This window comes from Ictidomys tridecemlineatus, chromosome 10 (genome assembly GCF_052094955.1).
Source record: "Ictidomys tridecemlineatus isolate mIctTri1 chromosome 10, mIctTri1.hap1, whole genome shotgun sequence".
In the NCBI taxonomy this organism is placed as follows: domain Eukaryota; kingdom Metazoa; phylum Chordata; class Mammalia; order Rodentia; family Sciuridae; genus Ictidomys; species Ictidomys tridecemlineatus.
The window spans coordinates 33,858,134-33,866,622 of NC_135486.1; the positions used below are offsets into that span (position 1 = coordinate 33,858,134).

At 54.4% G+C, this 8,489-nt stretch overlaps 1 protein-coding gene across 1 annotated transcript in view; it reads right to left on the bottom strand.

Annotated features, from left to right (window-relative positions):
• Window positions 1-4,322, bottom strand: part of Lemd1 (LEM domain containing 1) — a 69,477-nt gene extending 65,155 nt beyond the window's left edge. Inside the window, exon 1 of the mRNA XM_078024672.1 lies at window positions 3,966-4,322. The gene's annotated coding sequence lies outside the window, so the exon portion shown is untranslated. The remainder of the gene's footprint in view (window positions 1-3,965) is intronic.
• Window positions 4,323-8,489: the final 4,167 nt, after the last annotated feature.

Consider the following 8,489-nt stretch of genomic DNA (forward strand, 5'->3'; position numbering starts at 1 on the left):
AGAACCTGGAGAGGCAAAACAGAGAAGCCAACAGAAATTGTGGGAGAAAGGGAAGGAGGTGAGGTGGAAATGTCACAGAAGTTCTACTGGATAAAGGGAAAAGCGCAGAGGAAAACGAGCTTATTTTTTTTTTTAAGTGAACACTGTCACGCACGCACTAGGTGTCTGTCAATTACAATCACTCAGTAAAGCAAACATGATGGTTATTCCCATTTGGTGGATGAGAAAACTGAGGCTCTGGCTTGGGCATTTCTCTCCCAGCAGAAGCCTGGGAGAGAAAGGGGGAACGCAGGGAAAACGGGGGAAGCAGAGAGGAGCCAAGGAGAGAGCCAGGCAGAGGTGGCCTGACTAGGGAGCAGAGACTGAGGGCCCATGGGTGAGCCTTTCCCCTTCTAGGAACAAACTCCTTCATCCCACAAGCATGAGCTGGAGCACCCAGGTCCAGCCTGGAAACTGAAGCCTGTTTCACAGCAGAACTCTGGCGTTGGAGGGAGCTCCATTCCTGTAACTCCCTGAACCTCAGTCTATGTCTGGGGTTGGAGATGGTCCAGTGGAGGCTAAGGGGGGCGGGGGGAGCCCAGTGGGGGTGGTCTAGTGAGCCATTAGCCCTCCTTAGGAGAGAAGGCCACAGAGGAAAGGGTCAGAGGGCAGCCTGGGCTCAGCCCAGTTAGGACTGGAGAAGAATTAGCACTGGGGGCTGGAGCTGTGGCTCAGTGGTAGAGCATTTGCCTGGCATGTGTGAGGCCCTGGGTTCAATCCTTAGCACCGCATATAAGTAAATAAATGAAATAAAAGATTCATTTACAATTAAAAAAAAAAAGAATTAGCACTGTTTTAACAGAAGCCAGTAGGCTCTCTGCCCCCCCAGAGGTAACCAAACACAGGTGCACAACCATTCCTCAGACCCGTGCCAGACACAGCCAGAGCTCAATACATAGGATGCTTGTGTAGGGGGAAGTCTTACATCTAGAAAGAAGTTATATTGATCAAACCTAAGGTCCTACCAAAATTCATGAGTCTACATTAAAACTGACTTCGCCTCTCAGAGTTTTTCAGGCTTATGTACCTTCAGGGGGACTTGGAGCACAGCAGACCTGCCCCTGCTCCTGGTGGCAGAACTAGACATTAGGAAGACATGAATAGGAGACACTCCAACCCAAGGGAGAAGTAACAGGAAGCGCCTCACATTATTCTAAGGATGCCGGCTGAATAACACAGGTTCAGATTTGTTGGGGGAAAAAAAAAATGAATGAATGGCAGGCAGATGAAGCCTGGAAGCAAGGGAAAGAGATCCATGTGCTTCCATATTTCAGGCCTGCCTGCTGTCTCAGGGAAGAGGGCCCCTGAGCAGAAACAGGTTGTGGGATGTGAGTGGGGGCCAGAGATGAAAGTTCAAAGGAGCCTCAGAGGATTTGATTCTGCTGCGTCTGCCCCCCAGAGGCCTCTGGAGCTGTGTCTGGGATGAATCTGTGGGTATAGTACCTGGCCCAGAACTGACCCAGAAGACAAGTTCCAGAAGGACCTGGCAGGCTCCCATATACACTGTGCTCTAGACCTGAACCAGACCAGAACCAGGACAGGGTGACCTTATTTCTACTGGGTAGAAATGCCTAGGTAGCCTTCCCCATGGCTGAGTCCCCACTGTTTCCCAACACCATCCCTATTCCAAAGCAGGAGCAGCTCGGGTTCCCCCTCATTTAATAGCTCAGGAGCCCCACTAGGGGTAGGTGGGTGCTGCTTCATTGGGCGGGAAAGCACAGAGAGGTCAGACATGATTTTTTTTTTCCCCTCAGAGGCTTTTTCCAGTTATCCCAGGAGCCTCAGTTCAGAGCCTTCCCAGCTAACTAGGGAGCCTGGCAGGGTCCCTGGGCTCCTAGGGGAGAGGAGGAGGGAGCCTGGTGATGTCAGGCTATACACTTAGAGAGACCTAGAGGAAGGCGATCAACAAAGGCAGAGGCTGGGCTGTAGCAGAAGCACACAGGGAGGTGTGTCCCTGAATCCAGACACAGGACCTAGGCCACAGCTTTACCTCTCAGTCATACTGTTAAAGAAAAATATAATAACAGGTCATTGGCAAATTCACATGCATTTCAACCTGAGCAATTCATGAATATCAAAATGTTCCCATGCCTGCCCAGCCCAAAGAACTGCAGACCTGGGCTTTCTCAAAGCCCTATGGAGTACCTCTCTAGAGGGAGGCAGACATGAAGGTGTGCGGGGACAGCCACTCATTCAGCAAACATGCACCCGAGCGTGTACAAACAGGATGCTGTGCAAGGCACCAAGAGAGATCACTCAGTAAGGCACAGCCCCCAAGCAGGAAGTCCAGTGGGGCAGCAGGCCCCAAGGGGTGCCTGGGAGTCAGACATGGCCCAGTCTTCAAGATACTTCTGAGGGTCAGAATGAACTCGCCCCTTCCTATTTGTAGTTCTCTCCTTGCTCTTCTTTGTGCCTTTAGGAGAGTGGCCCCTAGCTCCAAGACCTCCCATGTCTCTTCCTTGTATGTATGCTTGTGTGGAAAGGGATACAGGCAGGAAGAGGAGCCCTGAGTCTCCCAGGATGCCCAGTGCCACTTGGAGGAGGTGTCCTCTGGTGGTGGTGGTGTAAAAGATCTTCCTTGCCTCTATGACAGCCCTGATGGAATTGAGTGACTTAATAGAAGCTGTTCCCAGCCCCATGCTTCAGCTAAGTCTTCCTGGAGGGTATGAGCCACCAAAACTGCCCCCAAGGGAGCTTCTTGGAGGACAATCCTTTTCCCTCCATTCAGAGTTCTCAAACCCTGGGGTTCCCATACCAACCCCCCAAGAGATGACTTCCCTTGCAAGTCTCCCCTTAAGGCGCCAGCTGAACTAAGTTGCTCACTGGCAGATGATGGTATGTTGAAAAATCACCAGGGAAGATTAAATCAGACCAGAGGAAGAATTTGTTAATGAGGGTTGAAGGGAAGAGGGCAGCATACTAGAGCTTCCAAACAGAGGCTGGGGAATGTTGGTCAGGAAAGGAAAGCTCTCCTTTGGACCCCCAGGCGCCCTCTCCTGACAGCTCTGAAGAGGCAAGGGGCTGGCCAGTCCTCTTTTCCTAGGGCCACCCTGTCATGGATCCTTTCTCAGGAAAGGGAGCAGCTATCCTCCTTACAGCTGCCTCTGGGAAGCCCCCAGCCTGCCAGGGATCCTCCTCCTGGGTGGGCCCCCAGCCCTTCTTAGGTATGCAAGAGCCCCAGGAATGAAGAGGGGGGTAAAAGGCAGGCTCCCGGCCAGGAGGTCCTGCCAGACCTATAGACATAATGACTACGAAGGACCCTGGTGTGTATATGTGTGGCAGGGGGAGGAGTAGCTAGTGGTCCCCTAAGCCTAGGGACCATGTTTGCCACTGCTTTCCTGGAGTTGGTGGTTTTGCCCACAGACATGGCTTCTCCCAGCTTTCTAAGCAAGGGTCTCCTAAGAACTGCTGTTCCAGGGGTACAGATATCCCTGCTTTCCCCCTTCTTAGTGCCAAACAAATGCACAGGTGTCACAAAGTCCCCATTCTACCCCAGTCACAGCCCCTGCCTCATCCCACTCCACACCAAGGAAAAGGGGAGGCACTCTGAGCGGGTTTCACTCAGCCCGGCGAGAAAGACTCGGCCACCTCTGAGCCAGGGCAGACTCCCTCTCACTCTATCCCCCTGAATACCACCAGCTGCAAAATCCCTTAAAAGGAACAAAGGCACTGGGGGCGGGGTGGGGGCGTCCTCTTTGCCTGACCTAGGGCGGCGGTTGACGCAGCGGGCCGGTCAGCGCTGGCTTTTCAGGTGAGATCCGGAACCCGCATCCGGGAGCCCGCACATGCCACAGGGACCCCCTCAACGCCCAGCCAAACCCAGGGCGGGGGACTCGAGTCCTTCTTAGCCGCTCCTGGCCCCCAACCCAGCCAGGGGTCGCCGACTCGCAGCACTTTCTGCCTATTTGTTTTCGCTCAGTACTCACAGTTCGGATGCTAAGCCGTCTCCTCTCTGGCACTCACTCCCTTTGTCTCTCTCTCTCTCTCACCCTCTCTCTCTCCCTCTCCAATTCCTCTCTTCCCTCCTTGTCTGATTCTCTGCTGTAGCTTCCAGTGGAGAAAAATAATTATTCTTCTCAATGGGTTCGCACGGGGCGCACGCACACACGAGCGCGCGCGCACACACACAAACACACACACCGCCGTGGTACCCAATCAATGCACAAATCTTCGGGGTCCCTTTAACCTCTGCGGATGACTCCCGGAGTTAATTATGAAGCCTATTTCGGCGCGGCATAAATATGCATTAAGGTATGAAATGACAACCGATGCGCTGAACTTCAGGGAATTGGCGTTTAGACAGACTGGGTTTCACCGCCCCCACCCCCGCTCCCTCCATGGCCCCACGAACCACCTCCACAGCTTCGCGCCTTTCCCGGGATCAAAGTGGCCATCGCTAGCTCCTACCCGCCGTTTCTGGGCCCCCGAATCTTCTAGTAGGCACCTCTCCTGGCGCAGGTGCCAGGAGACCCCCCCTCGCGCGCCCCCTGCGGCCGGGGCAGACCCTCAGCGGGCGATTCCTCCTCCCCGCAGCGGGGCCTGCACCAGAGCACGACGCCCCCCACATGGTTTCCTTCGGGGAATCAACTCCCAGCTCAGTCCTCGGTTGAGCTGGTAAGAGCGGGACGGCTACCTGGCCGCACGCCTGAGTTCTAGGCAGACGAGAAAGACCGCGACGCGGTTCAACTCATTCCAGCAAAGCCGCCTCGCGCCTCGGGTCCCGCCGCCCCCCGCCCGGTCCCGACCCGCACACACATGCTTGCATTTGTACACACGCGCGCACACTCATGCACGCACATATGCACACCCCGGCGCACACAGACACTCCCGCGCGCGCTCACGTCCGCACACACTCAGGGTTATAACAAAGGAAGAGGGGCCAGCACTGCCTTACTTTTCTTCCGCTTCTCCTCTCTTTTGCAGCCCCCCAGCCCCGGGGCCGGCGCGCCCGGCCCACCCCGCCCTCCGAGCCCCACCCCCGACGGCAGCGGGCGGCCGGCATTCCGGAGCAGCGCGGCGGAGCGGCAACTTCGCGCCCTGGCGCCCGCGCCTTGCAGCCCGGCGGGCGGGAGACAAAAGCTGCGGCGCCGCCGGAGGCCGCGCGGCCAAGGTGTGCTCGCTAATTGTCAGGAAATGTGTGTGTGTGCGCTGCCGGGAGCCCGCGGGGCGGGGGAGGGGGCGGCCGACGGGAGCGGGAGAGGAAGAGACCCACCCCACCCCCAGCCCCCGCCACTCGCCAGCGCCGGGCACCCGAACCCGGATTAGAGAATAAATTATCTGCTCTCTTCTCATTGGGCTGTGGCTGAGGACGCCGTCGGCGGCGCCGGGCTGGGAGCTCGCCCCGCTCTTTGCATTCACCGCACAGCTCTGGCTCGCCTCGCTTCGCGGGGGCCGAGAGCCTGGGGCCTCGGCTCCAGACACCAGAGGACACCAGGCAGCTGTCCGTGCCGCCCTTCCCCCGGTCCGGCCCTACCCTCCCAATTCTGGCTGATATCTTGGGGACATAAAAACTGGGGAAATGAGGCCCAGGGAATAGATATCTGTGTCCCTCCTCCTGCCCCGCCACACCCCTTCCCCAGAAGGAGAAAGTCGGGGAGGGGGTTTGGCAGCAGCAGCCGGGTCACCTATGCCAAACCCCACCTCAGAGAGGGAGGGATTGGGGATCCTCTCAGTGACCAAGGCCCAAGCCTCGGGGCCGTGCCCTGCTCAATACACCCCAACAATGACAAAGGAGAAGGCACCAAGCCTCTGCTTTTCTCCTTTCTCCAACCTGCTCAGCTTCAGCCCAAATTCTTTTCTTTTCTCTCTCTTTCAGGTGCTAGGGATAGAACCCAGAGCCTCAGGGAAGCACTCTTCCGCTGAGCTATACACCCCAACCCCCAACCCAATCTATTGCCCATTTCCAGGGCCTGCCTTTGGCTCACCTGGGAATACAGCTCCTTTACTGTCTGCAAAGGAAATGCCCTCTAGGACCTCCCTGAATTCATTCATTCAGCAAGGGATTTGCAGAACCACCCCTGTGCAATGATGTGAGGCACCAGGCAGAAAGGTTGAGAGATGAGACAAAAACCAAAAAAGCAACTGTCTAGATTCAGGCAGAGTTTGAACCCAAAGGCAAAATGACTAACTTAAGCCATTCCCGCAGTAAGTAGTGGAGCATGTCTTAGGTGCCAGGCTGTGTGCTAAGCATTGAGGGATACACAGGTAAAACCATGGGTATGGTGCCCAGTCCCCTGGAGCACACAGTCTGGTGTGATATGAGCTAATCAGGAGGCATTGGGGGGAGGGTGAGAATAATGGGGGCTACTCATCTACCCTGGGGAATCCAGAGAAGCCTCTCTAAGGAAATGAGATCAAAAGAATGACAGATAGAACAGGATGGGGAGGGAAAGAGTTCTGGGCAGAGGGGACTCTGAGCTGCTCTGCTAGTAAGGGGCTCATTAGAAGGTCACTAAATGAAGGGAGGGAGCCCAGAGGGAGGTGGGCCTGGTTACGAACTGGGGAAACTAGGAGCTACCACACTCAGGCCAGCCATGGTCCCTACCCCCATTTTACTTGGAGTCACTGTCTGCTGAAACTGGACCAACTCCGCCTGCTAAAGATACCCCCCAAATAAAGGACATAGTCAATGACATCCCTGCTTCAACTTACCACTTCCCAATGTCATTCTGTAACCCTGGGTCCTCATATGGGGAAAGCTGTTCATGCTCTGTCCTGGACTCCTTTCCACCTGCGGGCATTCCCAGAACTTCTACCTTTATCCCAACTCATAACAGCCAATAATAGCCATGTGAGTTAAGTTTATTTTCATCAGAGAAACTGAGGAAGAGCAATGGGGAGTGTCTTGCCTAGTGCCACACAAATTCAATGGCCAAGCAGAATGTGTGACTCCCTGCTTTCTCTCTACTAGACTTCAGGCATTGGCTGGTTTACCCAGCTCATCAGTGAGCGAAGTGGGCTAGGGGCTAAATGATCCCCTGCCTTCGTGACAGCCTTCAGCACCTGGGACAGGGCTCTACACACCAAGGCTCTGGAGCCAACCCTGCTGAACAGTGACTATGCTAGATAGGAAGGAAATAATTAAAGGGCAGATTTGGGAACATGTTACAGCAGACACTGGTGAGCTTTGGACTCACACAGTCACGGTCAATAACATACTCTGCACTTAGCCTTTCTGACCACAGTTCCCTCATCCTCCCACCAGGATTTGTAATGTCCATCTGAGAAGGCTGTCATGAAGAAATGAAGCCCCGGGAAAAGTGAGATTATATGCATGTGGAATATCTGTGGAAAAACATACAAGAGGCTGGGCATGGTGGCACATGCCTGTAATCCCAGCAGTTCAGGAGGCTGAGACAGGAGGATCATGAGTTCAAAGTCAGCCTCTCAGCAAAACCAAGGCACTAAGAAACTCAGTGAGACCCTGTCTCTTAAAAAAAAAAAATTAAAAATGGGGCTGGGGATGTGGTTCAGTGATCAAATGCCCCTGAGTTCAATCCTGGGTACGCATCCCCCCAAAAAATACAAGAGCTGGGTGGATGTGGCCCTCATTTTTTCATGGTTTACCCTCTAGTAGTTGTGATGTTGTACCATGTGCATGTACAGATACATTTTACCTGTCCAAAATGAATAAGGAAATATTTTAAGGAGATAATAAGGCAATATAACAACACTAAAATAGACAGTCCATGTACCTTTGTTGAACTGGATCAAGTTTCACAGTTCGAAACACCAGGATGTTTTATATGGAACAGAATCCTAGTTTATCCTTCAGAAGGTGATTCTGGCCTGAGGGTTTGCACAACACCTTTCTCCAGGCAGCAGTGTCGATGGCCAAGCAGAGGAGAGCCACAGTTCAAACTCCCCTTCACAGTGGGAAACGGCATCCCAGCAGCCCTTTAGATCCAAATCCCTGCAGGTAATGGGAGATGAGAGGAGACAGAGCAGGGTGACGGGGAGGAAAGGCCATGGGTCTGGGCAGCCCCTCAGCAGGCCCCACTGCGTCCAGGGCAGGGAAGGACTCCCATACTGCTCATCTAGTGCTGCACTTCTGAGGCTTGGTGAGCTGCCTACCTGACTGGCACCCTGTGGGCCCAGAGGAAAGCTGAGAGCAGCAGGTGCAGAGCCTAAGGAGGGGAGGGGGCTATCTCCTGTTACCCTGCAGGCATTGAGGTCCCAGGGCCAGACAGGGCAGCCATTCATCTGCCAGCACAAAGAGACTCTCAGCCACAGAGAGGCCAGGCCAGCTCACCTCAGACACTAGGGCATGACAACTTTAGAGGCCTCTAAAGAAAAAACACTTTGGGCACTTAACATCTAGTGCCTCTAGTGCCATTGCGGGAGGAGCTGGGGTAGGAGAGAAGCATTTTATAGGAGATCCTGGGGAGGGAAGGGCACATAGTGGCTCCAGCCTCCATAAAACAAGGAGGACGGTAGATGCTGCCAGAAAG